Source organism: Copadichromis virginalis, linkage group LG1 (assembly GCF_057382275.1).
Source record: "Copadichromis virginalis isolate Kocher_CV1m ecotype Utaka linkage group LG1, C_Virginalis_male_GT1.1, whole genome shotgun sequence".
In the NCBI taxonomy this organism is placed as follows: domain Eukaryota; kingdom Metazoa; phylum Chordata; class Actinopteri; order Cichliformes; family Cichlidae; genus Copadichromis; species Copadichromis virginalis.
Genome location: NC_140618.1, coordinates 7,448,922 through 7,476,435, shown reverse-complemented (window position 1 = coordinate 7,476,435; position 27,514 = coordinate 7,448,922). Strand labels below are relative to the sequence as shown.

At 37.7% G+C, this 27,514-nt stretch overlaps 1 protein-coding gene across 2 annotated transcripts in view; it reads right to left on the bottom strand.

The window, feature by feature from the left end:
- Window positions 1-27,514, bottom strand: part of ntrk3b (neurotrophic tyrosine kinase, receptor, type 3b) — a 225,936-nt gene that overhangs the window by 186,390 nt on the left and 12,032 nt on the right. The window lies entirely within an intron of this gene.

The window sequence follows — 27,514 nt, the reverse complement described above, 5'->3', positions numbered from 1 at the left end:
GTGGGATAAAAGGAGAAGCTGGTGGCTTTAAATTAGCTTCAGGAAAAAAAAACTGCATTTATAAATGATTTGTTTGTTAGGGTTTCAATTGAGCTGGGGGAAATGAGATGAAGGAGAGGACATGGCAAAGGTTTTATTGCTTTGTGTCAGAGTAAAGAAAATAAGATTGGAAGCTCATGGGAACTTTGGTTAATGTCACAGATTTGAAATTTGACATTTAAGCTAAAGAAGTGGTGAAAATATGACAACTGGCTTGACCTGTGTTAAAAAACACAAATCCATTAACATTGAAGCACAACACAATCATGCAGTCTAAGCCCAAGAGTTGTGTGATCACATAGCAGCTTGTATTTTATGACAACAGCAGGAAAATAACATTCCTGCAATTGTTTTTTGCCAAAACCTGAGCTTCAGTATATCTTGTGGGTCTTGTGCATCTGGTGTACAATTATGAAGCAGCATCTAAGACATTCTGTTTATTTGAGCCCTGTGCTCCGGGGTGCACCACCTGATTTTTGTGGCGGGGAGGATACAGACCTGCCAAATGCAACTAGCACTGCTGGTACCCTGCTGTGCATGACTTTATTGATGGCTAACTGGGTTGCCAGCTTTTTTTTTTTTGGCTGCCAGATGGGAGCAGTAGGCAATGAGATCACGAGTGACACTGTTGTGTGATATTTTTACAGTAAATGAGCGTTTATATTACAGACAGAATATGTATCATTCTGATGTTAATACAGAATGAGGCAAGGAATATCAAAGAGGAGATAGGAAATTTCAGATATTAATGCAAACTGGTTAAATGGACAAGTTCACTCTGTCATATCTACATGTTGTCACACTAGGCTCCTGCTGTTCTGATCCACATTGTACAGCCAGAAAAATACATATACTTGACACATGGTTAGGTCTAATTCACTCCGTAATGTGGTAATAATAAGATGGTACTTAAATTGTCCAATAACCACTAATAAAATGAAATAATAATTACTGCTAAACTGTAGCATTAATCATGAGACACAGCTGTGCTAATCATCCATCACTGGAAGAGCAACTGTAAAATTGTAAAAATTATTTATTTTTTACTCAAACTTGCATAATAACGTTTTCAGTTATCAGAATTTGTTCTTACACAACTGGGTTCTATGGAATTAATATTGAATTAATATACATTTTCTATAGTCCAGTCCCTCAATGGGAGTGATCATTGATCAATCTATCCGCTTCTCTTTGATATCCTACTAGCAATAATAGCTAGCAGGCTAACTAGTATCAGTAAACTAACACAAACATGGATACATTTTTTTTACAAACTCATCAAATGCTGTCTTTCATTCTCCTCTTTTATCCACACAGATAATTATGTTATACTGATCAGATAAATGCTAAAAAGTCATTGGAGCTCCTCTGTGAATGTGCCGGAATTACTGAAGGAAGAAGAGAACAATGGTTAATATCCACATAATTGCAGGGCTAATTAATTATTCTTTTCCAGCATCTGGCCAGAACATGTGTCTACAGCTGGCTTTCAATCTGTCTTGAAAGCATAAATTCATTACATTTAAAACAATGTAAACGGGAAACCAAACAGCACTATATAAAGAAAGGAGACAACATTAATAGTCTGACAGCATTAGAGTGCAGTAGAGGGTGCTAACAGACACAGTCGGTATTGATGTGTTATGTAGGCATACTGATATTATACATCGTCACTTATTCATAGATACTATCATGTAGACATTCATAATATAGCTGTCGAGGCACTAAAAGCTGACCACTGAGTGTAAATGTGACAGCACTGCTGAAAACGTGTGGCAGCTGTAAGTGCTTCACACCGGCAGAGTCACGCTGTTGATGTTCAGATTAGCGCTGAACTGGGGGCAGCTGATTCTAAAGGCAGAGAGCTGACTCATTAATGTGACCTGCAAGCAGCAGAGATGGATTCCCCTCGCAAGGCTTTGCATGGTCGCAGTACTGCTGTGTTACCCCAGAGACAGGATCAGAGAGCAGGTTTGGAGGGAGGTAAGTACAAATAATGTGCTCTCCTGTGATATTTGGTGGGGGTCTTCCAAAAAATATTCAGTGCAAGTATTTTTTTTTTAACTAAATGATATTATAGCGTGATCTGGACATCTTATAAAGACGCTGATGTGACGTTAGGAATGTTAAGCATTTGATCTTCCGTAATTTCCATAAATGTCGATTGGGGCTGGGGTCGGGTTAGTTGCCACTGGTTGAATTGCTACCGCTCCTTGGTCAGGGTGCAGTCACTTCAATGCAGTTGTCAAACATGGATTTTTCAGGGTGGTTTTCCATTTGTACTGTAAAATGCTGGCATCTATTATCTCATTCCAAGTGTTTCCTGTTGTTTCCCCTTGACACCCATTAGTCTGGCAGGTTTTTCTTAAGAAATGTTATGTCTCTGATGATGAAGTTGCTTTTCTTTGCCTCAGTGAAGAAAGCCTGATGAATTCAGGTTATCAGAGAAAAGCTTCAGGCCAGCAATAATTTGACAGTAATCAATCTGAATAATTTTACAAAAGCTTAACTTCTGAAACTTTCAATTAGTTCCGATGCCACGTTCGCTATCCCAGTGGTCTCAGAAACGTTTGGGCGCATCCATATTTATAACAAAACAATGACTGTAAGTGGATTACATCGACGAGCAAGTCTCTGATCATCCAATACACCTGAATGTTATCCGAATGCTGCTTCAGTGGAAAAATGTACCTTTCGTACAAAGGACTTATTATGTTGAGTGTCACAAATTGGCTCAGAATCAGCTGGATAAGTGTTAGTCTTTGTAGTTTTTAAAACATTTATACATCATTAAACTTCTCTATAATTCCAAGATTAACATTAAACTAGTTGGATTTATGATGTGAGTTAAGGATCTAACTGTATATAACAGTAACCATCAAACAAACAGTTTATTGCAGCCAAGGTTTCGTATTAACAGATACATTCAGTGAAGTGGCCAATGTTCATTGAAATAAACACTGATTTTAGAAAGACAAAGAAAATATAAGAAACTTCTGTAATAAATTAAGCCACTTAGCAACTGCAGTTGTGTTATTGAAAACCACTAGTCTTGCTTATCGTGTACCTTGCTGATTAGTGAATTAGCTTTAATAAAGATGAATGTAAGATTGCAAAATGCTCAAGCAAAGCTGAAGATTATAATTATTCTACACAAAAGCAAACCAGCTGATTTGTTTAGTCTAATTTGAAAAAGTTTGGCACTTAAAGAATATTTGTATGTAAGTTGGTTCTGGAATTCAGCATTACATTGATTAAATGCACAGTAGCCTGCATCACAGGCACATGATTTCAGCAGTATTATATTGTAAAGCATTGATGTAATATTTCTATATGGGGAAAAAAGTGCAATTTAAGTAACATCAAATGTTTTTATTTGCAGTTGGGCTCTATGGTTCCCATATAATTTTGCACTATTCACATTCACATGGCTGTCGACAAACAGCACAGAGGATACAGGTAACACCTCCCTGTGGACCTGAGCACGATGTCTGCTCAGAACCCCTGATTGTCCACGCCGTGCTGAATATGCAAGTGGATTAGGCTGCTGTGAAACTATGGTATGAATAACAAAGATGCTTTGACGACACGGGAGCATGCAATCTCTGTTCTGTTATTCATAGATGCTCTGATTATGGTCAAAGGAAATGGTGCAAAAGTAAAACCAGCATAGTTCAAAAAGTAATGGAGATACTAGTGTTTTACATTTCAGACATTCAAGTAGACTCTCTGATCCTGACTTAGAATGACACAGAGTGCAATGATTGCTACTTTGTCAAAATGAATATTATAAAGAAGAAAGGAGATTTGAGCAAAAGGCCTGTCTCTTATTTCTGTTTCTTCCCTTTTTATCAGTCCTTAAATTATTTGTTCTCTGCACAATGTTTTATCCTGTTTTGTTAAAAGGCTCTCTATATAAACTTGAGGTGACATGACCTGAATAACAACTGCTGAGTAAAGGAAATGAGCTGGATACTATCAGAACAAACAGCAGAGGCAGACACTACCAGCTTGCTCTCTAACATACAAGCCTCTAAAATTACAGCCACCTTCCATCTGCTTTAGAAAATGGCCTCCAACAAAGTACAATCTGAACTGGGTGGCAGGGCTGTTTGGTGCTTGAGGAGAACACCCTGGAACCAAACAGTAACAGATTCGATCTCAGCAACAGCCATCTGTTGTGTTGAAGTGGCCCTGGGCTGCGCACTGAACCCCTACCTGCTATCCTGTCCTGGGCTTCTGTGAATATGAGCACCAGAAAAAAAATATCAAGAAAAATTTTTCTCAATAGGTTAAACACAAGAAATTACACTGAAAGGGGAAGGAAACAATGCTAACATTGAAATAATTAGACATCAGCTGCTTTTATTAAGCTGTTGCTACTGATGTATGGAAGTTTATTAATGACAAAACAATTTAGAACTTATTTGAGTTGTAATTACCTTGACTTCTAAGGAACAGTTTTTTTTAATTGCATAACAAATTGTGTAAGATAACTGTGAGGAATAATTTTGAGCAATGAGCAGCATGTGCTTCGTTTCTAGTTTTGGCTCTTTGTAGGTGCACACCCACTGCATGCAGAACTCCAGTTTCTTGGAACTGATATCGGAGGAAAATGATTGTTGCCTTCTGCTGAATGCCAGACTGTGGTTTTCATCTTTGTAAGCAGTTTCTCAAATCTTTAGTTTTGTATATTTGACATTTTATATTGCTACATCGTATCTCTGTATATACAGACTAAATTGTAAATTGACATGACGCAGGGTGACACGAGGAGGACAGAGGTCTGTTTAAACTTTCTGTGTGTTCTTTTATGCTCTCTTCTAGCACAAACACCTCACAAAAATGATGAATGATAACTGATGATCATCATTAGTAACATAATGTAACTGTAGACTACAAACTGACCAGCTGGTGGTGTGGTGTCTTGTAGAGTAATGTTCTTGGAAAATTACCATGGAACGAATGCATCTTTTTAATGTAATTAATAAAGTCCCCTCAAACTATTTCTATCTGACTAACACATGTATTACCACATTTACAATATTTTGGGGTAACAATGTGAAATACAAGCAAGTGACAGTTTAAAAGAAATAACCAAAGACACTAAATAAAGGCAGATCTTTTCAATCAAAATTCAACATATTTAAAAAACAAAACAAAGACAAATTAAATTGTTTTGTCGTTGCAATACTTTGATTAATAGTTTCTGGTTTGTGAGAGAGAGTGTGAAATGGAAACAATCTCACCATCTGGCAGTCTGTCTCATACCCACATTTTGTTTCTGACTAGTAGTGGGGGGTAGCAATGTTGCTGTTTTTAATCATGGTCTGCAGTATGTATAATGTTAAGCAAGCCCAGTAATTGAGATTTAGTCTCAGTGGATGATGAGAGAGAGAAAGACACACACCAAGGAAAGACAAGCCTCTCACTCAAGCATTATCAAATCGAGAGAAAAAAAATAGTGGACCGAAGCAAAGTAGGTCTTTTTTTCCCATTTAAAAACTTAAGTAAAAACAGTAGACTGAAAAGGATTGGATGGCTAACTAACTATTGTAGATTTAATAACAGGGCAAAAATGGGCCATTCTTGGTTCACAGTTATCAGGAGATTTAATCACAGAGATGAACTACAGTTAAATCTGCATTCAGATTCAGGGGAAAGACATCAATAAATATGGTTTGTAATACACAATGCACATTTGCAGGCAATGCTCAAGCATTAGTACAGCATGTAAAGGTAAAAAAGAAGCAACCATTCCTCAGGTGGCTCAGAATTCCACTGCAAGACAATGATGTGCAAAAAGAGAAATTTTAGTAGGGTTGCGGCCCATAAAACCCCTCAAAAGAAACCACAGGTAATGATGTACAGAGATGCGTCATACTCGGATGAGTCATCTGTCACTACATTCTTGACAAGTAGGTGAGTGCATGGATTGCCTACACAAAAGGATCGCTGTTGATTTTTCCTTTAATTTGTCATCCGTCTGTGTGTGTCAGTCAGTCTTTGTGAGTCAATAAGATGAGACAAAGGTCATTAGCTCCTGGGCTGTGCTATGTCACGGCTGTCACACCAATATGTGTGTTGTGAAATGTTTGAACGCAATATCATTTTGATGCTACACTATGACTCGAGCACACCTGAGATGTGTGGTAATGAAAAAACAAGATGCATGAGGTTCCCTGTGGCACAAACACCAAATGGCTCCTGTTCCTTGGTAATCTCCTCTGATTCTGCCTATTGTTTCCAATACTGCTGTCTGTCTTTGATTTACAACTTCGTCGGGATGATCTACAATGCTCGCGCCACAGCCTTAATGGGAAAACGTTTAATAAAATAGAATGTCTCTGGTGTGTTCCTCTGGTATTGATCTACATTCAGCCTCCCTCTCTGTTTTCATAGAGGCAAAGAGGCACTCTTCTGCAGCCCAAACACTTCAGCGAGGTGATGCAGTGGTGAAGTAGCACTCCTCTAGATTAAAGCACTCGCCTAACATTAATCAGATAACATTTTTTTTATGTTTATGTTTATTTATTATTTTTTTATGCCTGACTCATAACTGTTTCTGCATTGTAAAGGCAAGAGACACATGAAAAGGATGCGGAGGAAGTAGTGGTGATGAAAAAAACAGAAGAAAGAAGCTATTTCCCTCAACATTTACTGCAAGTGGAGGGGGGGGCGCTAGGAACAAGTCATTCTCCAAACCAATCATGAGGGACATTTGGCATTCAAGGCTTGTAAATGGGAATCAAGTATTACAATCTCTCCAGTTTCGCTCGCTGAGACAAACCCACGCCTGTTAACTCTATGCAAATGCAATCACATGCACAGGCAGACAGATGCACCGGCTTCCCTCCTAATGTATGAGCCTATGAAATTGCATCCACCTTCCATCTGTTGGTCGGAGTCTGAATTATAAAATGGCCTCCAACAACAATATTAATCGGCAAAGCCAACTGGAGCATACCGTGTACTTTTTCCACCTTTGTTTCTCCAGAGAGCATTGTTGTTTCATGTTCACAGAGTCAGAGTCAGTTCTAGGGTCAGTGAAGATCAGTGAAAAAGCTCTGGGGGTGTTTGCTGATTGAAAAATACTAAAATACACCAAAGGGCTCTTATAAAATGATGATTTTTATAAGAACTAAAGAAATTTAATTATCAAAACCCTTTCAGCGTGCTTTTTATGCCAATACAATTTATTACACTCCAGACTGACCCCTAAATGATGTCACCTATAGGTTCTGAAGCCTCGAGTCTGGTTTTAGGGTTGTAGCCGTGTGGTTTTCTGGCGCCAGAGTGAACATATTTGGATGTAAATAGGGAAGCTTGGGTTCTAAAATAAAAGCTTGATTGGTTATTATATGGCCCAAAACATTAATATTTAATAAAATTTCTTACTGATGATCTAATGTGGACATTGTTATCTTTAGTCAGAATCAAAAGCACATAAATAATGTTTGTTGTCAGTTTACAGTGAATGAAAAACTATCCACCAAAAGCAATATCTTAAAAGGCACACCAGCAGGTATCTGTCATCCAGCACTATTTGTTCTTTCTGGGATCAGGATTAACCAGACTGCAGTTTGGACTCACACCGGGCAGGGAAACAACTTCAGCAATACAGTATTAGCATCACCAGAGGGAAAGAGTCTACATAGTCTACATAGAATAAAAGCACAAAAAACTTTCAGTCACCTGTGATACTATGGTGAAATGAAAAATGGAGTAAATACTTGAGGATTTCACAACTTCACAAGCTTTAAATAAACATGGCTACTTTAAGCCATGATTACATTCTCATTTTTAACACCCCGACAGGCAGCACGGAAAATCAAGGTCGCTACCAGTTCAGTTAAAGGAATTCTGTCCTTTTATTATGAGAACAAATAATATAAAAGTCTAGTGAATGTACAGTTCTTGAGCTGAAAATCTATGGGAATTTTATAAGAGCAAAGATTAAATTGCTGAAAATTTTCAGTAGAAAATCTTTTTTAAACCCTTGGAAGTTTTGTAACACCCGAGTACTCAACATATGCAGCTGTTATCTTTGACATACCCATCAATCATTCCACCTGAAACACACTGTCAGACTTTTATACTGACACTTGTGAGTAACCAAAATCAGTTGTTACCAGAGCCTTGTGATACATGAGCTAAAAGCAGCAACAAATGTCTGCATAATAAGGCAGGGAGGATCTCAAAGGTGTTATTTATTGAGCTTTTAACCATGACACCGTTCGTGTAAACTGAACATTCATGTGGAGTTTGACTTTTGCATGTTGCTTAGTTTGGTATATGCACCAATCTACCTGTTAAATAAAAAAAGCTAGGTGGTTAGCGCTAGGGAATAATTACAGATTGGTTTGAAATGCACAACCTGATGTTCCCCCACTCATTTCATCTCTGTGGTAGTCATACGAAATGAAATGAGCATTCATGCACAGGGAGCCATCCATTAATAAATGTTATTCCATTCATCATTTTCTTCTGCTCATCCAAGTGAGGGTTGTGGGGGTTCTGGAGCTTATCCCAGCTGTCATAGAATGAGAGGCGGGGTACGCACTGGACAGGTCACCAATCTATCACAAGGCTAACACAGACAGACAGATGACAAGCCATGCTTGCATTCACACCTATGGTTAATTAAGAATTGCCACTTAACCTAACCCTATGTATGTCTTTGGACTGTGGGGGGAAACCCAGAGAGGCATGGGGAAACTATAAAAAGACCTCAGTGGACCCAAACCCAAGACATTCTTGTTGTGAAGCAACATTGTTATCCACTAAACGATCACATTAATTATTAACGTTAAAATATTTGTAAAATAAATGTTAAAATTGAAACAAAAATGTTTGAGTGTGCATATGACAGACTGAAACGTCATAAAAACAAGGGCTCTGGTACTTTTCCCCACCACAGTTTTTACTGGAAAAAATATAAAAACGCTCGCAAATTGTGACAATTTGTCTCAATTACATTAACTGCAGAGAGTGTGAGCTCGAGAATATGATACCGATATAAAAGTGACAGGCAAAATTGACCAAATTACAGTTATATTAAAAATGATTCCCCCTGCATAGAAACGATGGATTCAGCACTAAAGATAAAGCCCGATTTTCCCAGAAACTGCATCTGAAAATCCATTGGACAAGACAACTGGAGGGAGAGAGCGATTGAGAGGGGTCTCACAAAGGGACTTTGGTTCAATAAAAAGTAAAACGAAACACACTGAAAAAAAAAACAACCCAAGGATATAATTCCCATTGATTGTTATCAGTGGTTTCCCGGGGAGTGCTCCTCAGGGGAAAGGATCGGCCTGAACTATGGTCCGATCAGCCAAACAGTTGCCTCTACTAAGTGCTCGTCTCCATGGACCTGCCGATTATTTAGGCTACAAAACTTCAGTGCTTTTTAAAAAGGACACTAACAATGGTTTGATGCTGCATATCGATCATAGTAATCGGGCCTAGACAGCCTCCTTTACCTCTCCCACTGCATACTGTGTGTGTGTTTGAGTTTGTGTGCATCTATGTATATGTGCACAGTCTTCAAATTAAAACTTCTATCATTTAGAGTTAATCGTTTTGCAGTCTTGGGATCACCATATAAGTCCTAAGACATATTTTCTCTCTTACTCTTAATCTATTTTTGTCTGATACTCATTTTTGTAAGGCCCTTTGTAACCACTGACTATGCAAAGTGTTACACAAATAAATATTTCTTGAATCAGACAGAGAATTAAAGAAATAATATTTTTAGACTATTAATCTCTCTGATCGTTAATTCAATATGCTAAGCCATATGGATATACCCGAAATCACAGTTACAATGTTTGACTGTTCTAGTTGTAAGTACAACTCCAGCCTTGGGCTTTTGTTGCAGCCTATTATACATTAGGAACTTATTGAGAGATTCATTCATCCAAAGTATAGTACCTTGACTCTTATGTAAAAACAATGATTTGTGAAACCATGGTCATTATTAATTTGCTCTGGAGACTGAATTATTTCCACTTAGTTTCTAAAAGTACACCTCTATGTTGAGTGAAAATAACTGTTTACCATTCTGTTGCTTTTTGTGAGGGCTGTGCTGTTCTGATGCCATGCCAGGGCCATCAGCTTAGAGTATTTTAACATTGCTAATATTCCCAGCCAGGATGCTGTCCCAAGGCTGCCCCCAGACTGTTCCGTGTCACCAGTTTGCCCATCCGGCCCTGGGTGGAAGCTACCTAAGCCTCTGAGTGTCACTGCTCGCTACAGGCTCAGCCAATCTGCAGCAGAGATTTGGCAGGGCTAAACGTCGTGGGAGCATTGGTCCGTGCTCTGAGAGGTATCAACGCTTCGCACATGACTAAGCTCAAGCATTTCTGCCCAAAATGAAAATGACTATAATTAGCATGCCATTTTGCCAAGTGTCATCAGGCTATGATCCTCTCCGGATTCAGCTCCATACTGGAGTTACTCAGCAGTAGCTCAGAAGGCAATGGATCTGCACATCAACGAATGTCACATTCAACACTTTATACCTCCATCTGTGCGGGTTAATAAGCAGAGTACATTAACACTGTCAAGTCACAGTTATTGCACCATTAAATTCCTTCAATCTAAAACACAGACCATTTTCAAAGTGCAGCAGTGCCCTTTCAGTGCACCATTCAAATAATCCTAAAATCATTTAGAGAAGTCAGACTGCTTTGTTTTCATAGCAATAAGCACAGACTTGGGTCACTTAGCAGCAGCAGAACAAAGTGCAAACAAAACACTGACAATTTAACACTTTTTAGAGAGGAGCACTATAGAAACCGGGACTCCAGTCCGGTCAAGGCAAACAAAAACGAATTTAATTTCTTCATTTTCATAGACATGAATTGTTCATTTCTAATTTTTTTGTTAGAAACAACAAATAGAATAGAATAGAATAGAATAGAATAGCACTTTATGTTCATTGTACATGTACAAGAAAATTGTGGATGCGCCACACCAAATTGTGCCGGAATAAAATATAAATACTAGAAAGCAGGAATAATAAATAAATAGCATAAGGGAGAAATATATACAATCAAGAGTCATATACACAAAAATAAAAAGGCACACATTAGAGAACAAGTTGCAAAGTTCTTAGAAGTAGTGCAAAGAAAAGACTTGATCTTTGAAACCAGTGTAGAGAATGAGACTCCTCAGAGGGATTCCTCAAAACGTGAAAATGTGAAAAACTGACAGCCATTTAACCCAAACTATGATCTTTATCTAGATGTATCTCAGCTATTTTACAGCCAGACTGGGTAGTTTCATTTCTCAAATGTAATTAAGTAGTTTTTTTGATGCATAAACTGAATCATATTCATCTGAATGAAAAAAAGAGAAATTACTGTCCAGCAACATATTCCAAAAACTACAGAAAAAATGTGTTGCAGTATCCTATTTGAGGCACCCAGCTAAAAATGTTTCCATTTACCCCCCATTAAGTTCTGTTTGGTGTTTCCAAAAGCTCATATCAAATCTCACTCATAACAGTTAAACTCTGCCTTTTTGCAGTTTAGCCACCCAGTATTGCAGGTTTTATTTCCAACAATAAAAGTGGTGAGAATGGTGAGAATTAATCAAAACATTGTTAAGGAAAAGGAGTGTTTTTTGACATAACTTTAAAGCTACCTCTAAGGTGCTTTGAGGAGAGGAAAAAGTCTTAAAAGGTCAAAGCGCTAGCAGCGCGTGTGGTACTTGGAAATGTCTACAACATTTTGGCTATATCAACATGTTTCAGCTTGGGCCTTCATTTCAGTGGTCCTAAAAGTCACAGTGAATCACAACATTAAAGGTAAATGGAGAAAAAGATAATAACAGCTAAAAAATGGTATCATTCTCTCTAACCCTGAAGGGAACTGCAGTGTTGGGTGGTAATTTGATTCATGCTCGTCACAATCAAGGCCCATTTTCTAAAAGCCATTCTTAATACAAAAACATTGATCTTTAAGTTAACAGCTTTTCCAGGTAGAAGAATACAAAAAAAAATTCCTGCTGTTATTCAGTTTTTCCTTCAGTAGAAATCTAATTTCAGAACTGATTGAGGAAATTCCACAGCAGAGTTTCTGAAACACTTGAGTCAAAATAAAATAATGTGATCGATTACAGAGACCGTCTGTTACCGGTGTGAACAAGGAGAATAATAGATGAGAAAAATCCACAGCGCTTTTTTTTTTCTTTTTAAGGATTGCATGTGTTAGACAGGAAAGGGAAGCTTGAAAGAATGCTGCGCATAAATAAATCAACAAAACATTAAAAGAGAAGAGAGCATTTAAAATTTAAATAGAGACAGGAAATCTCTTTAAACCTACAAAATCAATCACACTGGCTCTAATCACAGGTATGTTTTACACAGTTCAAGCCTACTGTGTATATAAAACTAGATCGTGGAGGCCAATCTTTCCGTTCATGACCACAGCACAACCTTTGCATGATACATAAGACTTGCTGTTGTCAGCAGATATAGTTTAGCGTTTCTCAGCACCCCAATGTCCTGCTGATTACGATAATGTTTAATCAAATAAGTGATTGTATAGTGCTGGATTTTATCCAGAAAGCCCATACTGCATGCAAATGTGGCAGACCTTTAGCAGAGAGACATGCAGTTTGCTTAAAGAACATCCCATCTGGATGCACAGGCATAATTATAGGAAGGAGATTTATTAGGTTTTATTTAAAATTGCCATCTGCAGACTTAGATAAAATCTTAAATAGTCTGACTGTGGGAGACTAATATATAATATAATACATAAGTTCCTATGGAATAATTGCACACAAGAAAAGCAGGTAAAGGCGGGATATTGTTTACTTATAAAATTTTGAACAATATGGCACCTGACTACTTAGCTGATCTCCTCTGTCTGTACAGCCCTCAGAGAGCACTAAGATCATCGGGCCAACTGCTCTTGGTGCAACCTAGGTCTCGGCTGAAGACCAGAGGAGACCGTGCCTTTGCCGTTGCTGCACCCAGGCTATGGAATACTCTCCCTCTTCATATTCGCGCGTCAGATTCCATTCAGTCTTTTAAATCACGTTTAAAAACGTATTTGTTTGATCTAGCATTTAAGGCAAATTAGGGTAATTTACATCTGGCTCTGTATTTAGATTATGTAATTATCTTATATTTTATATATTTGTAATTTATATTTTATTGTGATTTTATTTGTACTGCGATTTTAATGGAAAGCACTTTGGTGTACTTCGGTCTTAAAAATGTGCTATATAAATAAATTTTGATTTGATTTGATTTGATAAAACAGGACAGAATATATGTAATTAGAAATAAAGGATATAGTACAGAATATATCAAAATAGGACAGATTATAATTTAGAAAAAATACAAAAGAGCAGGGCAGGATTTAATGGAATAGGATGCAAAACAATAGGATATAGGATAATGGAATACATGCAAATAGGAATAAAACAAAGGACAGGACAGCAGGTCAGATAGGGCTAGGCTACACTAGGCTGCACTAGGGTAGTAGGATAAAATGAAAGAAGAGGCCATACATGTTTACGAGTTTGGATTATAAAGACAAGATAAAATATGAAAAGCTATGCCATAATGAGAAATAATATGGATAGTAAAAAAGGTAGGTAAGTACACAATATATGCAAAATGATAACAGATAGGACCTAGTACAGATGGAAAAGCACAGTAGGATAGGACACAGAATGGACGAGAAAATAGTAATGTAGATAAGATGTAGGACATAAGCTGATAGGAGAGATGTAAGAATACAAGACAAAATAAGACCGATAAAAGGTAAGAAAAACATACTTTATTCATTATCAGTATGCTGGTCAAAGTAAAATATAGATCATGATATAGGAAACAGGCACAGAAAGGGGAGGACAAAATACTGTGTGGGATACGACATGATATTTTAACAGAAAATAGAATGTCGTAGAAAAGTATATGATCCCATAAAAGATAAGACTATAACATAGGATTTGATACAGAGTAGATGATATTGTTAAGATAAGAAATGTTACAGGCTAGATAATAATATAGAGTAAGAAATTTGATAGAATTTAAAGACAGAATAAGATAATGAAATCTAATCCCGATGATTAAGGACTGATATTGATAACACCCTGGTAACTACCAATTATCTATTCTACTTATAGGTCAGTTTCTTTATTGATTCTCTTATTGATTCCCGATCAATTTTCTGTTTGAAAAAGCAAGACTACTAAGATTTTTAGCATTGATGAAAAAGTTTAATTATCTCTGGCGCTGAAAACGATCTTGAAAAAAGGCTTGGATGTGACTCACATGTGCTAAAGCTCCGGTGCCTTGAGTTTGACACGATTGTTTTGTTGTTGTAAAATGAGCTGGAGAAACTGGAAATCCAAGTAAAAGGGAAGACTAGGGAGATTAAGATTCCAACTCAAAGATGGAATAGGAAAGTATACTGGATACAGAACAGATTAAAGACTATAGACCAGGTTAGTACATAATGAAGGACTTAATAAGCTTTTAAAAAGATAAGGAAGGAAAAGATACAGATACAGGAGTAAGAACTGGGATCAAAAAAGACAGGGCAGGGCAAGATTTCAGTGTCATAAAGAAAAATAAACAGACATGTGATCCTGCCACTGTAACATAAAGCTAAACATTTTAAATTCCACCCTGTAGATTTCTGCCCTCTACAACTGTCTCCTCTTTATAATTCACCTACTTATCTGCACTCCATCTTCATGTTAACAAGACACCCTGTCCTACTTTCGACAACCTTTCTGATGAAGTGGCTTTGAAAAACAATTCTCCCGGTTATCTTATCTTCTATGTCAAACCCATTCATTACTACAATATGGAGACGAAAGCAAAGGAAGGCAAAGGAAAGACGCAACATTACAGGGAAGGAAAATTTAGAGGTGGAGAGAAAGTGAGTGCAGACATATTGTGTGCTGAGCTGCATTTAAGGGGCTTTGATTATAGATTATGATGCCATCTGTTCAGAATGCTGGTCACACTGTACATGATAGGCAGCATATTTGATATCAGCTGTGTGCACCTCCTGTTGCTGCTCCTGTTCACCTCAGGCAACAATGAATACAGACACCTCTCTGAAGGCCACTGTGGGATAACTCTAGCCCTGGCATAGAGTTGATGGTGCTGGGCTTACAGCATGAGGAGTGGATTAAATGTTCTGCACACATCCTTCATGGAGCTAGACTCCTCCAATTTCAGGATATGATAAATCTGCAGCTGAGGGGCATCTCTCCTGGAGAATTCAATTAGGTAAGAAAAGAGAAGAGGATCACAGCGATATTAGAGAGCTGAGTGGAGAGCTCCTCAGCCCTCCCAGTAATGAACCGCTCCGTTTCTCCACCGTGACTAGATTGATTTGACTAGCTGAGCTCAGAGTTCATCCTCGTCTTAAAGCAATTCAGAAAAAAAGGCTTGGTGTCATTGTGGAGGGGAGAGGTTCGAAATTTAGAAATGGACTGAAATATGAGTAAAGCTTGTGGATGGAGGACTGAAGTCTCTGCTTACTCCAGACACCTGCCAACATGTTGAGATAACTTTCGAGGGAACTTTATGATCCTCTCCAATTCGAGCTAGACTTGAAAAGCCTCACAATTATTAGTTTAAAGTAGCCTGAATGATCTGTCTCTGATTCCAGTCTATGCAAATAAAATGTATCTATGAATATTTCATATTAACGGCTACTAAATAAATATGTTCCTTAAGTCACAGCCCTGAAATGTTTCCCTTTTGTGATGACCCATCCCTGTATCCTGGTTTCATACATTCTGCTCATGTCTACATGACGACATTACGTGACAAAGGTGCGACCATTATGATAATTATGAAACAGAGAAATTAACTGGGTTAAATGTGTCTGTCTTTCACTCTTGTGATATCCATTCGCTTCTACACAGCATAGTATGTCATTCATAAGCAATATCTAATACCTAGCTTTGCAGACTTTTTTGCATTGTTCACAAAGAAATCACAGTCTGATTGCAGAGAAAATCAAATTCCCAAATGCATTCAAGCCATTACCATTATCTGTTACTTAAAGCTTTGCTGCACAGCTAAAATTAAAGTATTCTTCAACATTCCACAACTTTATCCATTAGTTCTTAAATGCAAAAGCCCCATTTTGGTAAATTCTGGGCATTTAGGGACTTGAAAGCTATGAACAGAGTCTCACCTGCATTATCCAAGCAGTCCCCATCAGCTGGGGAAAAAAACTATAATTTGAGTTGAGACACACTTCACTGCACTCCATCACAGCCTCTCTCTATCTTCCAGTTTATAGTTTACAGTAAAAATATCCTTTCACTTCTCTGTTCATTTTCCTTTCTTTATCTTGCAGTTCTTTTATCTTTAGTCGGTGACCACCTATTGCTGATGTTGTCCTGTTCGTGATTGACTGTTACATTTGTGATTTGAAAAATAATCCTTCTTTAATTGTTCAATGCATAAAGAATGAAATAGCAGCTATATGCATAAAGTGCCAATTAGAACTGTGGGTTAATGTTAAAATAGGAGATAAGGGTAATGCATTCCAGCAAAATCATACCCCATCCCCACCCCCAAACCACCACCACCAGCACCACCACCACCACACACACACACACACACACACACACACACACACACACACACACACCCACCCCTCTTTCTAGAAGAAAACTTGAGCACAAAAAAATAAATTATTGGACCAACTTTTGCATGCCTTATGGGTGGTAGTAAGTCTGACAACATTACCACATACTTCCAGCAACAGCGCTGACATGGAACAATCTAGCAGTAAACTCAAAGCTATCATTAAATGCAAATTTCAGCATTTTGACTGAGACTGCCAAGAGGTTTAACACACAATAGAAATGACTTCTGCTCATTTTATCCCTTACTTACTAAACAGCAAATGTTTAGTAAGTAAGAGAAGAGTATATACCTCTTATGATCAAGGCACTGAAGTGCTACGAGAATTTGCCAGAATTGTCGAAAAGCGGTTGGAATCTGAATATTTATAAGAGGAATTTTACGCCCACTGCAGTTGCAATCTATCTCCCAAAGAGCCCTACACCCATAAATAGTGAACAATAAAGGTAATATATGTTTCTGCATTATAGATACTAGTCTGCTCAACCCACGTGTGTCGAGGAGTTTCTTCACATCTCATGAGTCTATATTTTCAGCACTACAGCAGTGGTATTTTCTACAACTACAACGTCTTACTGAAAGACTGCAGTATTGTGATAGCTATTTAAGCAGAATGATGTGCATACATACAACATGAGCACTGACAAACCGCAAGCTGCCAAAACTGTATGATCCATTGCATTAAATGCAAATTTCAGTGTAGAAACTCTGTAAACTCTCACTTTCCACCTACACAATGCAAGTCATGTAATTTCTTCAACATAATCATGGTGTTTAGTTTAATTATATTGTAAGTAAAAATCCTTCATATCTCTCAGTCTGTGCATTCACATTACTGCTGTCAAGAGTCAGTCCTTACGGAGTTTTCAGAAATGTACTTGCTATGCCAGTCTACTACTGTTGTCATGGTGAAACATGTTGGTGTCAGCTCTTGCTTTTGATACTTTTCCCTTTTGCTAAGAAGTGACATGATCAACCCAACATGTGAGCTTCAGGGAGATTTTTTTTTAAACACATCAAACTCGAAGGTTTTTGTGCACCTATTTAATTTTTTCAGAAACCTGAAAAAATAATTTACCAAAAACTGAGCTTTTACTCTTTTCTTACCCTTTTCCTCTGAAACTGATCTTCACTCATTTTGGTGCATTGTGCATAAAATCCCACATCAGTCATCAGCATCATCATCAGTTACTGCTTTGTTTATTAATTTTTTCTTAAAAAAAAAAAAAACATAAGAGGGTAGAGCGATAGAAGATGAAATGCTGATAGAAGAAAGAAGTCTGAAGGGTTAATTTTATGCCAGGTTCTGACTGCAAAATAACATGACCTGAAAGGTATATGGTGTCAGCACTGAAAATGGGCATCAGGTACAATAATTGCTTTACCAGTTCAGCATCTTAAGCTTAAGCACATTTTTAAAAAAAATTGTTGTACTCGTGCCTAAGGCATGCCTTAGCCCTCTTGAATTATAGGTGTTACTGGTGAGAAATACACACCAATGGACAGGACATACAAAAAGTAGGAGCATAGCACAGGACATACCTCATTGAAACACAAATAATTGTGTTTTTTCACATTTATCCACAGAAAGCTTCATCTTTTCCAGTTGTTGTAGCAATCTCTCCCCACAAGCTCTTACCATATATAAAAATTGGATGATAGCGATGCCTGTAGAGATGGAGCTGCACACACATTTGTGACATCAGGGCATCTATTTTGTATATTTGACTCTCAGCCCATGCCAAGTTATAAGATTTCAGATGTATACAACTTGCTGAAAAGACACCAAAGCACACTGCACACAAGTAATAATTATAAAATGTTTTGATTTTTGCAGTATTTCATCCAAAAGATTTGGATGAAGTACTTCTCCTGTCCTAAATGACAACTTACACAATGTCTGATTGACAGAGTGCTTCCCTGCACTGGTCAAATGAAAGACTCTGCTGGTTTGCCCCATGGATGGACCCACAATTTTCTGTGACAAGTGTTGAAATCTGTGGACCCATCTACAATGCTGCCCAAAGGAGTGTTAACAGCCATTCTTTCTTGTCTCCAATTGTTTAACTCCTAGACTCTTTTTGGTGACGTCACATTGTAAAAGAAGCCAAACTGTGACTGGGTGTCTCTTCAGTCAACTCGAGTTTTTGACAACTCTATACTGTAACATATTGAGAAAAATATGCTGTCTAAAACTACATTAGAGAATTACATTATACTGAATTAGGCACAAAGTACAAGGAATGAAAGTCAGAGTAATTCTGAGAAATGACCGGACTATAATCACAATAATACAACAAAGATTTCAGCATAAACACAGCATATGGGTGTATATCAACTGAAGTGCATAAAATTGGACACCAATTTGAAAATGGCACAAGACCATATAACATAGTGTTAGAAGCCACAGGGGCAAACAGAGTTGTTTCCTGCAAATACCAGGAATCAAGCCTGAGGGAAATCAAAGCAAAAGGTTAAGTTGAATCATGTGTGTGACACTTCTCCACCTGAGTCCTTCTGCTAATTAGAGCTCCAGATAGATTAGCATTTCCATGTTGACGAAGGACTGTGATGGGAGGACTTCACACCTGCAGCAAAGAAGCGACGCTCACAGCTGGAATTAGACTGAGCTATGGTGATATTTAGCCAGGTGTCAAAATAACAACCCTGTTTCTACACATAGCAACTGGTTAACTGGGCCCAGAATGAGGGAAGGTGTCTTGTTTTAGTGAATAAAAGGACAAGGAAGTGTAGGAAGAGAGGCAGCACAGTGCAATCATCACCTAAACTTAAAAAAGAAGATCAACGATTTTTTTGTATTCAAAGGTTTGGGTTATTTAAAGTTTCACCTTAAAAAGAGATTATCAAGATTAGAGGTCCATCCAGATTTGATCAGACCAATTCTTTTTTCCCCAAAAAGTAGTCTGTTTCAGTATGGCCAATTCATATAACATATGTTTACATTAAACAATGGATAAGCTGCTCCTTAATCACTAAATGTTCCTGCAATGGGTCCTATACTACCATAAAAGTTCATACAGATCACTAATACTATAAAACTGCCATCAATATTCTATTACAGATTTTTGTGTCTTTTTTATTATTGATTTTGATTCTGGTAATGTTGAAAAAGATTATTTCCCTTCAAAAACAGTTAAAGTTGCATGCACAGCAGACTGAAAGATCAACAATACAATTTCCACCAGCCTTAGAAGCAGTTTGGCAGTCCAAAAATGGAACAAATTATTAAATAATGTACTTTTAAATTAATTGCAGGCTTGTAGCAAAAAAGAAAGAAAAAATGCTGAAATTATTGTCTACTCTATAATTGACTGGTGGCAGTAGAGCCATGAGTTAATTAGCTTAGTGAAAAAAAGAGTGGAATCAAGGGGAAATGTGTACATCTAAAAGAAACTGTCTATTATTACAGGTGCAAGAGTGGTTTTTAATCCACAAAGCAAAGATCCATTTCTTCAACAACAGGAAGGTGTTTCATTTATATTCACGTCATGTATATTGCTACAATGCTGGGTATTCATTTTAAACATTGATGATGTTTCAAATTATGAGGTCGCCATATGCACATGTATTTTGCTAATCTCAGCTCAAGATGCTCCGCCTTTCCACAGATTAAATCTCTTCTTTGCAAGGGAGCAGGCAATCAGAAGGTTTGCTTAAAGAAAAGAGGAAGGGCGCTAGTTTCATGTCTTGTTTCATTAAGTGTTAGAACTGGGGGGCTGCACAATCTCAATTCCTATTTTGAACTGTGAATCATGCTTCTAAAAAAATTGTAAAAATAAAAATAATGGATAAATTTTTTCAATTTAAATTTAAACCAAAATGCTTGTTTTTTTAATCAGAACTTTAAAAAACATTTATTGGTGTGCAACAATAATATATCAAATCTCTCAGAACTGCCCCAGTAATCCTTAGCACTTATCATTGAGGCTGACACATGCACAGGCTCCGTCTTAATATCTCAAACTGAACTACAAAATAGATGTGCTTGACACTGTTGACGTTTGACTGAAGAATTCCATCATTATCACCCAATACACAATGAATAAAAAAAAGCAACACCTATACAATTTCAACTCTCTGGGTGAATCAATAAACATCACCTTTTTCAGCTTTAGTGAAATCTGAGTACAAAGGGAAGTCTTAGAGGTTTCTTGTTAACTTTCTCCCAAATTTGTCTTCTTGTTTTCTGACTGAGATGTGAAGTGTGATAACATCTAGTCCTCACATACTACAAATCTCTCACAAGTCTACAATGTCAGCCAATTACCTCTAGAAGAAGAGATGGAACTAAGGAGAGACGAGGCTCAAGGTTGTTGAATATTTGATTTGTTTGCTATTTTCCTTCCTGCTTCCTTTTAAGATGAAATCTCTCTCTCTCTCTCACTCACACACACACACACACACACACACACACACACACACACACACACACGTACACATACTGTTTTACAAAAATACACACTTAGTATTTTATCAAAATGAGGGTTCGTGAGCCCAATTCTAATCTGTCCACCCAGACAAGGTAACTTAAGGACTCGTTTCATCAGTCTACCTCCAGACATGAAGCCTTGGCAGTCTCCTGTCACCTCTGTGTGCTTGTTTTACAACTGGTACTGAACATGCCATGAGTGATACAAATGCATGTATTACTGAACAGGGGACAATGTGTCAGGGGAGCCCAATTCAGAGTCTATGAATGTTAAACTTCTAGGTGTAAAGTCACAAAACAAACAAGCAAACACAAAAAAAAAACAAAACAAGATATGTGAGGTGACTGCAAATAAGGCTCAAAACACCCACAAAAAATGTAGAATTATCATAGAAATACACAAAAAACTCACACATTACTACAAAACAACTGAAAAAAATAGATCATAATAACAAAGAAAAAGCAAAGCGACTCCAAATAAGATGCAATACCATTTCAGAAAGTTGACAGAAAAACTGAAAAACAAAATGAACTCCAAATGACAAGGATGTCACGCAGTCTGGTTTTCTGGCATTTTTAATATATATTTCAGTCCACCTATATATTATACTGTATTAAAAGTAGAAAAAATATGTAAGAAAATAAAATAATGCACAGAAACAGAAATCTGCACAATGCTGACTATCTGTTTCTCTGTGGAGCCGAGACAATCTCTCCAGCAACAATAAACACATTAGTGATGCTTGACAGGTGATGACTTCGTCTGGGAAAAAAAAAAAAGAGCAGCTACAGTTCACAATGTCAAACACAGACAGCTGCAGACGCAAGGTACTTCTCTGGAGTGATGTGCCGTCCAGTTCCTCCATCAACGTCTCATCAAAGAAAAGACACGAGTTTTACACATGGAGGCTAGCTTTTTGCCAAAGTCCTAAATTAATCCAATTCCCACAGGTGCCACTGCTGCTGGTAATGTATGCATTCTCGGCTGTTGTTGTTGTTTAGCTCCATTGACTCCACTGACATTGACTTGTATAATGTGGAGCCCAGCATTTTTCATTAATTATACACCAGACTCTGTGTTTCATGAAGTGCATAAAATACAGGATGATGAAATTTGTTGAAATCTCTTGTGTCCTGATTATGGCTGCGTGAGGTCAAAATTTGTTAAATGTTTGTCTGTTACTGACTTAGCAATGCACAATTCTGCTCTGCACTATAATCAATGACAACTGTTTGGAAAAAAATGCACGCTAATAAATCTTAAATACACTTGATAATAGTTCATTTTGCACCACATTAAGTTCATGCATCATCTGGCATAAATGGCATCTAGTAAATAACATAATAAGTGGATTTGCACTTACAAGGTTGTTTGTTAATTCAGATATCCCATGTCCCAGATTATTAATCACGTGCAAGACAATTTTCAGCAGACATCCTTATGCAGAAGTCTCTGCTTTCACATTCTTCTTCATCTCTAAAGAAAATCCGAGTCATAGCAGCAGCAAAAATATGTCCATTCAGCTCCTTCAACAATGCAATGCTCTCCCTCCCAATTCATTTCATAATTTTGGTATGCAACTGAATAACTATAATCCGGATTACTAAGCAAATAACAAAGGGCAAGTTTGAGAGATGCAGTTTCCTGAATAAATCCCCTATCATTCTTTTTACTTTCCATTTTAGTGACATTTCATCGTATTAAAATAAAAAACAAACATAAACAAAAAATAAATAAATAAAAGAACCTTAAATTATCTTTTTACAGTGCAATTTAAAAAAAAAAAATCAACATAACAGTTTTAGAAAGCCTGAAGGAAAAGATGTCTTTTACATGAAGTAATCTCTAGAAGCATTTTCACAAAAGAAAGCCACATTTTATCCAAGAAAAAAATATTTACTTATTAACAGGAAAGTGTCTTGTTTTCTGTCTTTGTGTGATTTAATTAACTTAACTTAAACTTAACAAGAGAAGACACAAGCTTGGCTACGTCTTAATTATTTTTACATCAAATCAAATCACTTTTTATTGTCACATCACATGTGCAGGCACACTGGCACAGCACATGCGAGTGAAATTCTTGTGTGCGAGCCCCACAAGCAACAGAGATGTGCAAACACAACAACACAAACGAGCAAAATACAAGAATGGCCAACCTGAAACTAATAAATATATGTACAATATATAATAGTGTATGCATTTCTGGATGTGTATACTAAATATTTTCCTACGTGTGTGTGTGTGTGTGTGTGTGTGTGTGTGTGTGTGTGTGTGTGTATACACATTTTTACAAATTAAATAGTAAAAAAATAAAATAATAATAATAATAATAATAATAAAATATATAAAATATACAGAGTTGAATATGTGCAAAACAAGTGGCATTTATATACATTTATATTATTTTATCAAAATAATAAAATAAAATTAGATTAAAAAAATTATATAGAGCCACAATAACATTGGTTACGCTACATTTGATGACTATTACAAGTGAAATAGCAGGCTAATGTAGCTTAGCATAATTCAGAGTCTGACTTTTATCTATCTATATATAATATATTAATTTGGTAGGATTAACAGTAAAGAAACTTGTTTTCTTTCTTGCAGAGAATTACAGATAACATTCTGACATATTTGATAGAGATGAAGGTGCAAGTAGCTACCTAGATTAGTTATGCATACAAGCTAGCTTGGCTCCACTTGAATTTAACAAAATCCACAAACTTCTATTAATTTGTAGAGTTTTTGTCACACTGGCGTATGTGTGGGACAGGAACCACTGAAGGAGCTGAATATCAAAAATAACGGCTATGGGTTTTTATGCTTCAAAAAGAGAGCATATTGGAGAAGGGAGATAAATATGAGAGAGGAAATGTGATTCAGCACTAAGAGAGGGTGATGTCAGGAGCTTCTTAAAACGATGAGTTTTTTAAGTCCAAGAGAGAAGATGGAGAGTGACTGTGATATTCTGATTGGAGTAACAAGGTCATTACAGCAACAGGGAGCCAGGAGGAGGAAGAGCTGAGTCTCAGTGGGCCATTTACTTTTAATGTGTTCTCATCAGCCTCCACACAAAGCACTGTCAGGGGTCTTAAAAAAAACCCTCTTGGTACTCAACTCCTGGGTGGCTACCGAGCCTTCAGCTCACTGAGAATAACTGGTGAGCATGGCGGAATGGTGTGCCAGGTCCATAATAGTTTGATATAGTGCAATACCGATACTCTACAGAACAGAGCAAATACAGATATCAGACCATCTTAGGCGATCGATAAAAAGAAGCCGCTGTGGTGCATGCTTCTGCTCTGTGGGAAATATGAGGGAATATCTGTGCTGCTGTGTTTTATTATGTCCTTACCGCCAATGACGTTGGTAGTCAAAGCTAAACAGCCGAGATTGCAGTGCCAATAATTCATTATGAGTGTTTACCAACCAAACATTAGCACACATATTGCCTTCAACACATCTCACTGTTTTGTGCAGAGAGAAAACTGATGGACAGATGCGGGCAGGAAAGGGCGCCTCACTGCGCGCTTATCTCGGTAATATACAGGTGTGCTTTGTCAGGAAAAAAGAGCCAACAAGTCCTCAACAAGTAATGAAAATAAAAAACTATTTTGCCCATTTAGAGCTTACCAAAATGCAGTGGCCTTAAAAATGCCAAAAAAATAAACATAACTAAAATAAGGATTACTCTAGTATTAAGCTGAGATGAGCTCGAACCTCCAAGTGAATCTCCTTAGACACATCTGGGTGAAATTTCAAACGATATAGGACAGCAGATGAATGAAATATGGACTTAGATGAAGAAGTTGTTTTAAAAGTAGAACTTTGTAATAATAAGTGTTTCCCTTTTCACAAAAGAGGAGAGAGAATGGTGTTGAATAGCACCCATCAACATGCGCACCGTGTAGGACAACATGGCTGAAGCTCAGTGAGAATCGAGACAGCTGCATTATTCACACAGCTCTGCCAGTCATCGCTGACATGGAGGACAGTGGGGTGACTCATCCTACTTGATAATACATGATTGATGTTTTTTGAAACACTAAACATCCCACATGAATAACAAGCAGAAGCCTTATTAGGGTTCCGGGAGAAAAGGAAGGAAGGTGGCATTTCTACAGGAGCCGACACATTGTGATGGACACTGCGAGGGTCAGACATACATCCTCACCTGGGAGGAGGTTATCTCTAAGGAAATGAATGGTGTGTGTGTGTGTGTGGTTTGGTTAGAGAAGTACCAAGGAGAGAGGAGAGAGACAGAGAGTAAAGAAGACAGTTTCCAAGCCGCCACCATCACACAAACTCCCCACACTATGAATCATCCATCAATATCACGCAGAAGAAGGAATTGGCAGTAATGCTGCTTTCAATGTAGCTTCACTAAGCCTGCAGATACCATGTTTAAACATGATTAACTGTAATAAAGCTTCAGTAAAGCTCATGTTACCTAATTAGACATAAAACTGACTTGTCTTGTGTTCATAAGTAGATATCTGAGAGGAGCAGGTGCTTGATAAGCGTTCCTTACAAGTGATCATTCACAAAGCAACCTTAGGAATAAATAAAACAGCAAAAAGCAGTGCATGTAAACTGATTTTAAAAAAAGGGGGAAAAAAATACCACTTTGGAACAAATTTCAGTTTAAATAGGTAGAGAGATGATCTCACAAGTTTGACATCATAAACTGTTGCACACAGTGGTGACACTGAATCATAATCTGCTGTATAGAAAACAGAAGCTCAACTAAATGTCAACAGAAAGCCTCTGGAACGCTGCTGCAAGGCTTTAAAGGGTTTTTCTAATCCTGGCTAAAACAGCAGAGCCTTCAGTATTTTTTCACCCCTCTATCCTCAATGCATCTTTTGATTGTTAAAGCGGGGGAAGGTGCTTCATTAGTATGCATCTTTTAAGGCGCAAGGGCTGCCTGCAGATGCCGGAGTTGAGGTGGTGGGGGCGTGGGAGAAGCTGGGTCAGCCACATGGCCGGGTCTTCTCACAGAAACTCTGCATGCAGAGGATCTGAACGAAAGCGCCGCTCTCTCCTCCCAATTCTCAGATGGCAGCCGTGACCTACTTTCCACAAAGACAGGCTCATGCAAACTTGATGATATGCTTATAACAGAGGAGCCTGTCGTGCACTGCCTGAGGTGAGCCTCGCAATGCGGAGGCAGCAGGGGGTCTGTATCGTAAGGACCAATTGGCAGGACGTGTGTTAGCAACTCTGCCCTGGGTGGTTAAACAGCATCAATGGTAATGACGCTGATGATCATACAGCAGGCCTGAAGGTATAAAAAGATTTTTTAAAGGTTGTCAGATCACCTAAACCCCCAAAGCAAACAGCTTCATTTGACATTTCATAGCTGATGAAAGAGCAATAATCTGAATGGGCCCCTTGTGAAAAGAAGACAAAATGTCCTCCTTGTTGCATCTATGCTGCAGCTACTGTACTTTCACCGAGTGCTGCAGCCACTGCAGCAATTGCTTTTAAAATACTGAAGTTATTTTTGTAGCTGAGTGGGCAGATTGCAGCCTCTTAAATCAAACACCAGGCCACTTATTATGCACCGTTTTTTGTGCGTCTGTTTTAAACACCAAAAAGCAAATCTCTATATTGACCATTTGCAATGGTTTAGCTCAGGGTCCTAACATGCCTCGGGCCTACGTGTATGAAGTTAGCATGTTCGTCCTCCGTCTGTGTGGGTTTTCTCTGGGTTGTCCAGTTTGCTCCCAAAGTGCAAAGATATGCATGTTGAAAAAAATGGGTGCAGGTGTGGATTTGAGCATGAAGGGTGAGATGACAATGTGTCCAGACTGGACCCAAGACTCTTGATCAGTGTCAGCTGGGATAGTGTCAGCCCCAAACCCAATTGAAGGTATATTGCAATCTTCTTAATGTTGCTTGCAAAAACAAAACAAACAAACAAACAAACACTGCAGAGGATCATCAGCAGTCACGTGACTTTATTTTTAAAGAGACTTGATAAAAAAAATCCATGATAGATTCTTATTCAGGTGATAGCAGTTATCTTAACTGAAAACAAACTAGTCTTGGACATGCACAGCCTTGTTTTGCAGTGGGGAATTAAAGCCATTTAGAACATTGCCAGCAATATTATACACCTCTACAACAGCAAGCACACTGTTATACTGTAAGAGCTTAATTTAGTAGTTTTTGTGATCATTGTTTCTGTTATTTTGTACTTATACTTTGATCCTTGTAATTGTGAAATTTTGTGTCTAGAGTGTGGCCAGGAACTGTGTTAAGCGAGACCCCTGTAGTGATTAATTAAATCGTCATGGTTATTTTCAAATGGTAATAAAAAAAAAGTGTAGTTAATATTACTGAAAATGACGTAAGAGTACTTTTGCTTTAC